Here is a 12437-nt window from a genome sequence, read left to right as displayed (position 1 = left end):
TTGTCTTGTTCCTGATCTTAGAGGAAATGCTTTCAGTTTTTCACCATTGAGAATGATGTTTGCTGTGGGTGTTTCATATATGGGCTTTATTATGTTAAGGTAGGTTCCCTCTATGCCCACTTTCTGGAGAGTTTTTATCACAAATATGTGTTGAATTGTGTTGAAAGCTCTTTCTGCATCTATTGAGATGATCATACGGTTTTTATTCTTCAATTTGTTAATATGGTGTATCAAATTGATTGATTTGCATATATTAAAGAATCCTTGCATCCCTGGGATAAATCCCACTTGATCATGGTGTATGATGCTTTTAGTGTGTTGTTCGATTCTGTTTGCTACTATTTTGTTGAGGATATTTTCATTTATGTTCATCAGTGATATTGGTCTGTAATTTTCTTTTTTTGTAGTATCTTTGTCTGGTTTTGGTATCAGGGTGATGGTGGCCTCATAGAACAAGTTTGGGAGTGTTCCTTCCTCTGCAATTTTTTGGAAGAGTTTGAGAAGGATGGGTGTTAGCTCTTCTCTAAATGTTTACTAGAATTCACCTCTGAAGCCATCGGGTCCTGGGCTTTTGTTTGTTGGAAGACTTTTAAACACAGTTTCAATTTCATTGCTTGTGATTGGTCTCTCATATTTTCTATTTCTTAATGGTTCAGTCTTGGAAGGTTATACCTTTCTAAGAATTTGTCGATTTCTTCCAGGTTGTCCATTTTATTGGCATAGAGTTGCTTGTAGTAGTCTCTTAGGATGCTTTGTATTTCTATGGTGTCTGTTGTAACTTCTCCTTTTTCATTTCTAATTTTATTGATTTGAGTCCTCTCCCTCTTTTTCTTGATGAGTCTGGCTAATGGTTTATCAATTTTTTTTATCTTCTCAAAGAACCAGCTTTTAGTTTTATTGATCTTTGCTATTGTTTTCTTTGTTTCTATTTCATTTATTTCTGCTCTGATCTTCATGATTTCTTTCCTTCTGCTAACTTTGGGTTTTGTTTGTTCTTCTTTCTCTACTTCCTTTAAGTGTAATGTTAGATTGTTTATTTGAGGTTTCTCTTGTTTCTTGAGTTAGGCTTGTATAGCTATAAACTTCCCTCTTAAAACTGCTTTTGCTGCATCCCAGAGGTTTTGGATCGTCATGTTTTCATTGTCATTTGTCTCTAGGTATTTTTGATTTCTGCTTTGATTTCTTCAGTGATCTCTCGGTTACTTAGTAACATATTGTTTAGGCTACAAGTGTTTGTGTTTTTTGCGGGTTTTTCCCTGTAATTGATTTCTAATCTCATAGAGTTGTGGTCAGAAAAGATGCTTGATATATTTCAATTTTCTTAAATTTACTGAGGCTTGATTTGTGACCCAAGATGTGATCTATCCTGGAGAATGTTCTGTGCGCACTTGGAAAGGAAGTGTAAACTGCTGTTTTTGGATGGAATATCCTATAAGTATCAATTAAATCCATCTGGTCTATGGTGTCATTTAAAGCTTCTGTTTTCTTATTTATTTTCATTTTGCATGATCTGTCCATTGGTGTAAGTGAGGTGTTAAAGTCCCCCACTATAATTGTGTTACTGTCGGTTTCCTCTTTTATAGCTGTTAGCAGTTGCCTCATGTATTGAGGTGCTCCTATGTTGGATGCATATATATTTATAATTGTTATATCTTCTTCTTGGATTGATCCCTTGATCATTATGTAGTGTCCTTCCTTGTCTCCTGTAACATTCTTTATTTTAAAGTCTATTTTATCTGATATGAGTATTGCTACTCCAGCTTTCTTTTGATTTCCATTTGCATGGAATATCTTTTTCCATCCCCTCACTTTCAGTCTGTATGTGTCCCTAGGTCTGATGTTGGTCTCTTGTAGACAGCATATATATGGGTCTTGTTTTTGTATCCAGTCAGCAAGCCTGTGTCTTTTGGTTGGAGCATTGAATCCATTCACTTTTATGGTAATTATCAATATGTATGTTCCTATTACCATTTTCTTAATTGTTTTGTGTTTGTTTTTTAGGTTCTTTTCTTCTATTGTGTTTCCCACTTAGAGAAGTTCTTTTAGCATTTGTTGTAGAGCTGGTTTGGTGGTGCTGAATTCTCTTAGCTTTTGCTTGTCTGTAAAGCTTTTGATTTCTCAATTGAATCTGAATGAGTTCCTTGCTGGGTAGAGTTATCTTGGTTGTAGGTTCTTCCCTTTCATCATTTTAAGTATATCATGACACTCCCTGCTGGCTTGTAGAGTTTCTGCTGAGAAATCAGTTGTTAACCTTATGGGAGTTCCCTTGTATGTTATTTGTCATTTTTCCCTTGTTGCTTTCAATAATTTTTCTTTGTCTTTAATTTTTGCCAATTTGATTACTATGTGTCTCACTGTGTTTCTCCTTGGGTTTATCCTGTATGGGACTCTCTGCACTTCCTGGACTTGGGTGGCTATTTCCTTTCCCATGTTAGGGAAGTTTTTGACTATAATCTCTTCAAATATTTTCTCAGGTCCTTTCTCTGTCACTTCTCCTTCTGGGACCCCTATAATGTGAATGTTGTTGCATTTAATGTTGTCCCCGAGGTCTCTTAGGCTGTCTTCATTTCTTTTCATTCTTTTTTCTTTATTCTGTTCTGCAGCAGTGAATTCCACCATTCTGTCTTCCAGGTCACTTATCCGTTCTTCTGCCTCAGTTATTCGGCTATTTATTCCTTCTAGTCCAGTTTTCATTTCAGGTTTTGTATTGTTCATCTCTGTTTGTTTGTTCTTTAATTCTTCTAGGTCTATGTTAAACATTTCTTGCTTCTTCTCAATCTTTGCCTCCATTCTTTTTCCGAGGTACTGGATCATCTTCACTATCATTATTCTGAATTATTTTTCTGGAAGGTTGCCTATCTCCACTTCATTTAGTTGTTTTTCTGGGGTTTTATCTTGTTCCTTCATCTGGTACATAGCCCTCTGCCTTTTCATCTTGTCTATCTTGCTGTGAATGTGTTTTTCTTTCCACAGGCTGCAGGATTGTAGTTCTTCTTGCTTCTGCTCTCTGCCCTCTGGTGGATGAGGCTATCTAAGAGGCTTGTGCAAGTTTCCTGATGGGAGGGACTGGTGGTGGGTAGAGCTGACTGTTGCTCTGTTGGGCAGAGCTCAGTAAAACTTTAATCTGCTTGACTGCTGATGGGTGGGGCTCGGTTCCCTCCCTGTTTGTTGTTTGGCCTGAGGCAACCCAACACTGGAGGCTACCTGGGCTCTTTGGTGGGGCTAATGTTGGACTCTGGGAGGGCTCACGTCAAGGAGTACTTCCCAGAACTTCTGCTGCCAGTGTCCCTGTCCCCACGGTGAGCCACAGCCAAGCTTTGCCTCTGCAGGAGACACTCCAACACTAGCAGGTAGGTCTGGTTCAGTCACCCCTGGGGTCACTGCTCCTTCCCCTGAGTCCTGATGTGCACACTAATTTGTGTGTGCCCTCCAAGAGTGGGGTCTCTCTTTCCCCCAGTCCTTTCAAAGTCCTGCAATCAAATCCCACTAGCCTTCAAAGTCTGATTCTTTAGGAATTCCTCCTCCCATTGCCGGACCCCCAGGTTGGGAAGCCTGACATGGGGTTTAGAACCTTCACCCCAGTGGGTGGACTTCTGTAGTATAAGTGTTCTCCAGTCTGTGAGTCACCCACCCAGCAGTTATGGGATTTGATTTTACTGTGATTGCATCCCTCCTACCATCTCGTTGTGGCTTCTCTTTTATCTTTGGATGTGGGGTATCTTTTTTGGTGAGTTCCAGTGTCTTCCTGTCAATGATTATCCAGCAGCTAGTTGTGATTCTGGTGTTCTCGCAAGAGGGAGTGAGAGCACGTCCTTCTACTCTGCCACCTTCATTCAGGGCCCCTTAGCTGTGCTCGTTTTGATGGCTCCATAAAACTATATAAACGGTTTGATGGCTCTTGGTACAATTTAATATATATCTATCCAGAAAGTTTATCTAATTTATAGTATAAACCTCAATATAAGAATGTTTTCCTATAGCTTTACCACTCTTTTTATTTATATATATTGATTAACCTTTAAAAAAATTTTTTATTGAAGTATAATTGATTTACAATGTTGTGCCAATCTCTGCTGTACAGAAACGTGACTCAGTTATACACACATATATATATACAGTATTTTTTTAATATTCTTTTCCATTATGGTTTATCCCAGGAGATTGGATATATTTTCCTGTGCCATACAGCAGGACCTTGGTTTTTATCCATTCTGTATGTAATAGTTTGCATCTACCATCCCCAAATTCCCAATCCATCCCTCTCCCTCCCCCTTTCACCCTTAGCAACCAGAATTCTGATCTCTATGTCTGTGAGTCTGTTTCTCGTTTGTAGATAGGTTCATTTGTTCCATATTTTAGATTCCACATATGTGATATCATATGATATTTGTCTTTCTCTTTCTGACTTACTTCACTTAGTATGATCATCTCTAGGTCCATCCATGTTGCTGCAAATAACATTATTTCATTCTTTTTGTGGCTGAGTAGTATTCCATTGTATATATGTACCACATCTTCATTATCCATTTATCTGTTGATGGACATTTAGGTTGCTGACATGTCTTGGCTATTATAAATAGTGTTGCTATGAACATAGGGGTGCATGTATCTTTTTGAATTATAGTTTTTCCAGGTATATGCCCAGAGGTGGGATTGCTGGATCATATGGTAGTTTTATTTTTAGTCTTCTGAGGGCCTTCCATAGTGTTTTCCATAGTGGTTCTATCAATTTACATTCCCACCAACAGTGTAGAAGGGTTCCCTTTTCTCCACCCCCTCTCCAGAATTTCTTATTTGTATACTTTTTAATGATGGCCATTCTGACTGGTGTGATGTGGTACCTCATTGTAGTTTTGATTTACATTTCTCTAATAATTAGTGATATTGAGCATATTTTCATGTGTTTGTTGTCCATCTGCAAGTCTTCTTTGGAGAAATGTCTATTATGGCCTTCTGCCCATTTTTCAATTGGGTTATTTTTGTTGTTGTTGTTGTTGAGTTGTATGAGCTGTTTGTATATTTTGGAGATTAAGCCCTTGTCGGTCACATCATTTGTGAATACTTTCTCCCCTTCTGTAGGTTGTCTTTTCTTTTTTTTTTATATAGTTTCCTTTGCTGTGCCAAAGCTTGTACAGTTGATTAGGTCCCATTTATTTATTTTTGTTTTTATTTCTATTGCCTTGGGAGACTGACCTCAGAAAACATTTGTAGAGTTTATGTCAGAGAATGTTTTGCCTATGGTCTCTTCTAGGAGTTTTATAGTGTCATGTCTTATGTTTAAGTCTTTAAGCCATTTTGAGTTTATTTTTGTGCATGGCATGAGGGTGTGTTCTAACTTCATTGATTTACATGTAGCTGTCAAACTTTCCCAGCACCACTTGCTGAAGAGACTGTCTTTTTTCCCATTTCATATTCTTGCCTCCTGTGTTGAAGATTAATTTACCGTAGGTGTGTGGGTTTATATCTGGGCTCTCTATTCTGTTCCATTTATCCTTATGTCCATTTTTCTACTAATCCCACACTGTTTTGATTACTGTAGCTTTGTAGTACTGTCTGAAGTCTGGGAGAGTTATGCCTCCTGCTTTGTTTTTGTTCCTCAGGATTTCTTTGGAAATTCTGGGTCTTTTTATGGTTCCATATAAATTTGGGGGTTATTTGTTGTAGTTCTGTGAAAAATGTCATGGGTAATTTGAAAGGGATCACATTAAATCTGTAGATTGCTTTGGGTAGTATTGCCATTTTAACAATTTTAATTCTTCCAATCCAAGAGCATGGGATATCTTTCCATTTCTTTGAATCCGCTTTAATTTCCTTTATTAATGTTTTATAGTTCTCAATGTATAAATCTTTCACCTCCTTGGTCAGGTTTATTACTAGGTTTTTTGTTTTTTTTGTTTTCTGTCCACTTTTAAAAGGTATTGCTTTTTTACATTCCCTTTCTGATATTTCATTGTTAGTGTAAAGAAATGCACCAGATTTCTGAATGTTAATCTTGTATCCTGCTACTTTGCTGAATTCATTTATTAGATCTAGTAGTTTTTGTGTGGAGTCTTTAAGGTTTTCTATATATAGTATCATTTCATCTGCATATAGTGACGATTTTCTTTCTTCCCTTCTAGTTTGGATACCTCTTATTTCTTTTTCTTGTCTGATTGCTGTGTCTAGGACTTCCAATACTATGTTGAATAGAAGAGGTGACAATTGGCATCCTTGTGTTGTTCCAGATTTTTGTGGGGAGGCTTTCAGCTTTTCACCATTGAGTATTATAATGGCTGTGGGTTTGTCATAAATGGCTTTTATTATGATACGTTTCCTGTATACCCACTTTGGTAAGAGTTTTCATTATGAATGGATGTTGAATTTTGTCAAATTCTTTTCCTGCATCTATTGAGATGATTATGTGGTTTTGACTTTTCTTTTGTTAATGTGGTGTATTACATTGATCCATTTGTGTATGTTGAACCATCCTGTGAACTTGGGATGAATGCCACTTGGTCATGGTGTATGATCTTTTTAATGTGTTTTTGGATTCGGTTTGCTAATAATTTGTTGAGAATTTCTGCATCTATATTCATCAAAGATATTGGCCTGTAATTTTCTTTTTTGGTAGTATCTTTGTTTGGTTTTGGTATCAGGGTGATGGTGGCTTTATAGAAGGTCTTTTCAAGTGTTCCCTCCTCTTCAATCTTTTGGAAGAGATTGAGAAGAATTGGTATAAGTTATTCTATGTATGTTTGGTAGAATTTCCCTGTGAAGCCATCTGGTCCTGGACTTTTGTTTGTAGGAAGTTTTTTTTACTGCATATTCTATTTCATTTCTAGTGATTGGTCTGATGAAATTATCTATTTCTTCTTGATTCAATTTTGTTGGGCTGTATGTTTCTAGACAGTTACCATTTCTTCCTGGTTGTCAGATTTGTTGGCATATAATTGTTCATAGTATTATCTTATGTTTCTTTGTATTTCTGTGGTATCAGTTGAGATTCCTCGATTTTCATTTCTTGTTTTGTTTATTTGGGTTCTCTCTCTTTCTTCTTGGTGAGCCTGGCCAGAGGCTTGTCAATTCTGTTTACCCTTTCAAAGAACAAGCTCTGGGTTTTACTGATTTTTTTCTATTTTTTTAAATATTTATTTTATTTATTTCCTCCTTGATCTTTATTTTATCCTTCCGTCTGCTGACTTTAGGTTTTGTTTGTTATTCTTTTTCTAATTCTTTTAGGTGGTAGCTTAGGTTGTGTATTTGAGATTTTTCTTGTTCTTTGAGGAAGGCCTGTATCGCTATGAACTTCCCTCTGAGAACTGTTATTGCTGCATCCCATAGACTTTGTATGGTTGTGTTTTCATTGTCATTTTTCTCTAGGTATTTTTTAATTTCCTTTTTGATTTCCTTATTGTTCCATTGGTTTTTTAGTAATATGTTGTTTAGTCTCCATACAATCATTTATTTCTCATTTCTTTTCCTGTGGTTAATTTCTAGTTTCATGCTGTTGTGGTCAGAGGAGATGCTTGAAAAAATTTCTATACTCTTAAATTTGTTGAGGTTAGTTTTGTGCCCTAGTATGTGTTCAATCTTAGGGAATGTTCCATGTGCACTTAAAAAGAATGTGTATTCTGGTTTTCTTTGCATATAAGGTCTTGAAAATATCAATTAAGCCTAACTGTTCTATTGCATCATTTAGGATCTCTGTTGCCTTATTATCTTCTGTCTGGAGGATCTGTCCTTTGATGTCAGTGTGGTGTTAAAGTCACTTACTATATTGTATTTCCATCAATTTTTCCCTTTATGTCTGTTAGTACTTGTTTCATGTATTTGGGTGCTCCTATATTAGGTGCATATATGTTGATGTGTGTAAAACTCTCTTCTTGTGTTGATCCTTTTATCATTATATAATGTCCTTCTTTATCTTTCTTTATGGGCTTTTTTTAAAGTCTAATTTGTCTGATATGAGTATTGTAACTCCTGCTTTCTTGTCATTTCTGTTTACATGAAATATCTTTTTCCATGCCCTCACTTTCAATCTATGTGTTTCTTTTGCCCTAAGGTGGGTCTCTTGTAAGCAACATATTGTAAGCTCTTGTTTTTTTATCCAGTCTGCCACTCTCTCTATACCTTTTGACTGGAGCATTCAGTCCATTGACATTTAAGGTAATTATTGATACATATGTATTTATTGTCATATTAAACTTTGTTTTTCAGTTGATTTTTTGTTTCCTCTTTGTTCCTTTCTTTGTCTGTGTGTGTGTGTATGTGGTTTGATGAGTTCCTTTTATTTTATGCTTGTTTCTTCTTTTTTGTTTTTGTGAATCTACTGTATGTTTTTGATTTATTGTTGCCCTGTTCTTCAAGTTATCCTATATCTGCTTGCTTTAGACTGATAGTCATATAGGCTCAAACACATTCATAAAACAAAAACAAAAACAAAAAACACAAAATAATCTGCATTTTCTTACTCTCCTTCCCCACATTTTATGATTTTGATGTCCTTTTTTACATCTTCATGGTTATTCTTTTGCTGTTCCTTGTGTTTATCATCACTTGTACAAATAGGTTAGTTTTTTTTTCTCTTTTTGATCTGTGTACTGGCTAATTTAAATGATTTATTTTCAAATTATGATTTCTGCCTTCGTATATCTTCTTGCTTCTTTTCTATTTAGAGATCTTTCAATATTTCTTTTAGGATAGGTTTAGTGTTGTTGTATTCTTTTTGTTTGTTTGTTTGTCTGAGAAATTCTTTATCTCTCCTCCTATTCTAAATGATAATCTTGCTGGGTAGAATATCCTAGGTTGCTGATTTTTCCCTTTCAAGACTTTGAATATATTTTGCCACTCCCTTCTGGCCTGCAGTGTTTCTGTAGAGAAATCAGCTGCTGGCCTTATGGGATTCCCTTGTAATTAACTCTTTGTTTTTCTCTTGCTGCCTTTAGAACCCTCTCTTTATCTTCAAATTTGCCATTTTTATTATAATATGTCTTGGTGTAGGTCTGTTTGGTTTCATCTTGTTTGGGATCCTCTGTGCTTCCTGTATCTGGATATCTATTTCCTCCTTTAGGTTTGGGAAGTTTTCAGCCATAATTTCTTCAAATACATTTTCAATCCCCTTTCCTCTGTCTTCTCTTTCTGGAATCCCTATTATGCATATATTGGGATGTTTTATATCATCCCATAGGTCTCTTATATTGCCTTCTCCTTTTTTCATTTGGCTTTCTGTCTGCTGTTTTGATTGGGTATGTTCCATTATTCTATCTTCCAGATGACTTATTCTTTCTTCTGCATTATTCATTCTGCTATTCATTGCCTTTAGCTTAGGTTTTATCTCAGCAAATGAATTTTCTAGTTTTTTTTTCTTTTTTTTGGCTCCTCATTATAGTTTCTAGTTCTGTTTTACAATAATCTGCATTTCTGTCAATAACCTTTCTTAATTCCTTCAGTATTTGCATTACCTCCTTTTTGAACTCGGTGTCTATTAGACTGAAGAGGTCTGTTTCATTGTTTGGTCTTTCAGGGGAATTCTCTTGGTGTTTAACTGGGAGTGGTTCCTCTGCTTCTTCATTTTGCTTATATTTATCTTACTGTGTGAGTTTAGGAGAAATAATTATCTACTGTATTCCTGGAGAGCTATTTATATGTAGGAGCATCACTGTGTAGCTTGTGTGTTTTTCATATTTTTTGGTGTGAGGGTTGTTTTTGGTTTGAATGTTTGCCGTCTCTTTCCTCCAGATGTGCTGGCCTTTATCTCCTTGATAGGGATTGTGCAGGTGTGTGATCTTCACATGCTCCCAGGAAGATAGGGCCAGCAGTTCCTCTTGGTCGCAGGACCCTGGTGGCTGTGGCTGATCATGCACCCTCCCAGGGAGTCTGGGGCAGCAGTTGGTGCCTGGTAACAGGACCCTCTGCAGTGGCGGTGGGCCATGTGTGCTCCAGGGAAGGCAGCTACAGTGGTTGGCTCCTGGTCATGGGACCCTTGGTGGTGGCCATGGTCTGTGCCTGCCTCTGCAGTCTGAGATGGCAGTGGTTGCTCGAGACTGTCTCTGGAGCTCGTGTAGGTGGTGCACTGCTTCCTGAGAGTGCATGTGGAGAAAAAAGCTCCTTTGGCGGGCCCAGCCCTCTCCTCGCACTCCCCCAGCAATGGCGCCCTGCCTCTCTGGTGGGCCCAGGCCTCCTCCCACACCACACCCTAACCCCATCAGGCTGTTTCCATGAAGCCAACCCCAGTCCTCTCCCCCGAGTCTGACGGCCAAAGCCTGAGCCTCAGCACCCAGCCCCTGCTTGCCCCAGCAGATAAGCATCTCAGGCTGGGGAAGTGCTGGGTGGTATTGATGATCTGTGCTGGTCTTTCTCTGCTTTTCCCTCTGTGAACCATTTGCTGTACACTACACCAAGACTCTGAAGCTCCCCCTCTGTCCTGGCTGACCTCCCCACAAGTAAGGGGACTTCCCACTGTGTGGAAACTTTCCTCTTTCACAGCTCCCTCCCAGGGGTGCAGGTCTCTTTCTGATTCCTTTCTCCCTTTTCTTTTCCTTTTTTCTTTTGCTCTACCTAGTTATGTGGAGATTTTCTTGTCTTTTTGGAAGTCTGAGGTCTTCTGTCAGTTTTCAGTAGATGTTCTGTGAGAATTGTTCTACAAGTTGATGTATTTTTGATGTATTTGTGGGAGAAGGTGAGTTCCACATCCTACTCCTTTGCCATCTTGATCTGATCTCTCTGATTAACCTTTTTGAAAACAATTTTTTCATATCACCTTTATTTTAATTTGTATCAGTAGGATTGGCAAGAAAGCTGTGCATTTTCCCTACTATGGTTTATTTGTATTTCCTCATGTATAAATCCCATCAGAAATCATGTGCTTTGCATATTTGTCAAATTGCATCTGAAAATTGCATTCTTGTATGAAATTATGGGGTTTTTTAGATAGGGAGATTTGAATAGTTATAAACAATAGTGTTTATGGTGTGTAGTGCCTGTTTGCCTAAAAAATTCCATTCCTCCCCAAGAAATATATTAGTCTTGGATCACAGAAAAATTAAGAACAGAGGCATACCATGTATTACAACAAAATTATTTGTTTTTAATGTTGTGGCTCTGTTGAAGTCTTTTTTACAATCTCTCATCTCAGGAATTTCAATAAGTTGTGCAATAGTTTACATATTTTTAACTTATTTTCTCAGGATTTTCCCTCTGACTTCTTACATACAAATTTTTGTTTGCTTATTTGTTGACTGTGTTGGATTACTTCAAGTTGAATGAAATTCACTGCTTTCATTTTATTAATCCTACCTTAGATTCTCAAGATAAACCTTAATTAGATATAGCATTGGCTACATTTTTTGTGCTTCCATACCTCTGTACCATAATCTCCTGGGGCCTCAGCCATTTGATGCAGTGATACAGTGGCCAGTCTATTTTGCTTGGGCCCACATGATTCTGCAACCTGGGGCTGTTAAGTCATTTTCCAGAAGGACCTTCTTTCAATTGCTGTTATATGGCCAGTCCGATCACCACAAATCCTGATTTTACTGAGATTTGGCCTCCTGAGTAAGCACTGGTTGTGTTGTATTATGTCATTTGGAACTACAGGTGAATTAACTCCCTGTGGGATGAATTTTGGCCAATGGGAAACAGGAAAAGGAAAGGAGATGGGCAAAATTTTCCTCTCCTTCTTCCCTTCCATGATGAGCTCCAGAGCCCTTGTGGGTGACTAAGAGAAAGCATCAGCCAAATGACCAGCAGTGTCTCTTGGGGCTGTTCACGAATATCACCTTGCATAGTTTCCCCTACTTTTCTGTTTCCTTTTGTTTGTTTATTTTGTTTTACTCTTACTGTCTTGGGTTCCTGCTTCTTTAATAAAACATATCACCTTACTAATTGTCTCAGGCTCTGTTTTCTAGGGAATCTAAGCCAGTATAATTGGTAGTGGAGGTGTTTCCTAAAGACAAACCCTTAGGACTAGATTTTGGATTTCTTCTGTCCACCCTTCTGAATAAAATACTCCATTGCTGGTGGTAAATGAGATAGTAACCCCTAACATGCAGTGACATCACGTCTAGTTAAGCCTTCACCTATGGTTATTTGGAATAAGATCACATGGAGGGTGAAGCATTGGGAAATTAAGTAATACAGTGGTAATCATTATGGGGTAAATGGCAATTATAATATTTGTAGAGAAGGATGACTATTTTGATGGTACTTGAAACCTTGCAAGATGAAAATTATAGGCTCAGGACAGTTACTTACCCAAGTAAGACATATCAGTGGATGTTGTACCTTACTGGTAAGGTCTTCCCTTCAGGAATGAGTCACTCATTACCCCAGGTGCTAGGAGTTTTGCCTGCTGAATGGTTCTCTGGGAATTGTCCTTTGCCCAAGAGAGCTGCATTGGTCAAGATGAAAGACCCTCCCTGGGGGAACCCTTTATCTAAAAACCGTTTAATGGTAGAATA

Source organism: Eubalaena glacialis, chromosome X (genome assembly GCF_028564815.1).
Source record: "Eubalaena glacialis isolate mEubGla1 chromosome X, mEubGla1.1.hap2.+ XY, whole genome shotgun sequence".
NCBI lineage: Eukaryota > Metazoa > Chordata > Mammalia > Artiodactyla > Balaenidae > Eubalaena > Eubalaena glacialis.
This window is presented reverse-complemented; position numbering follows the sequence as displayed.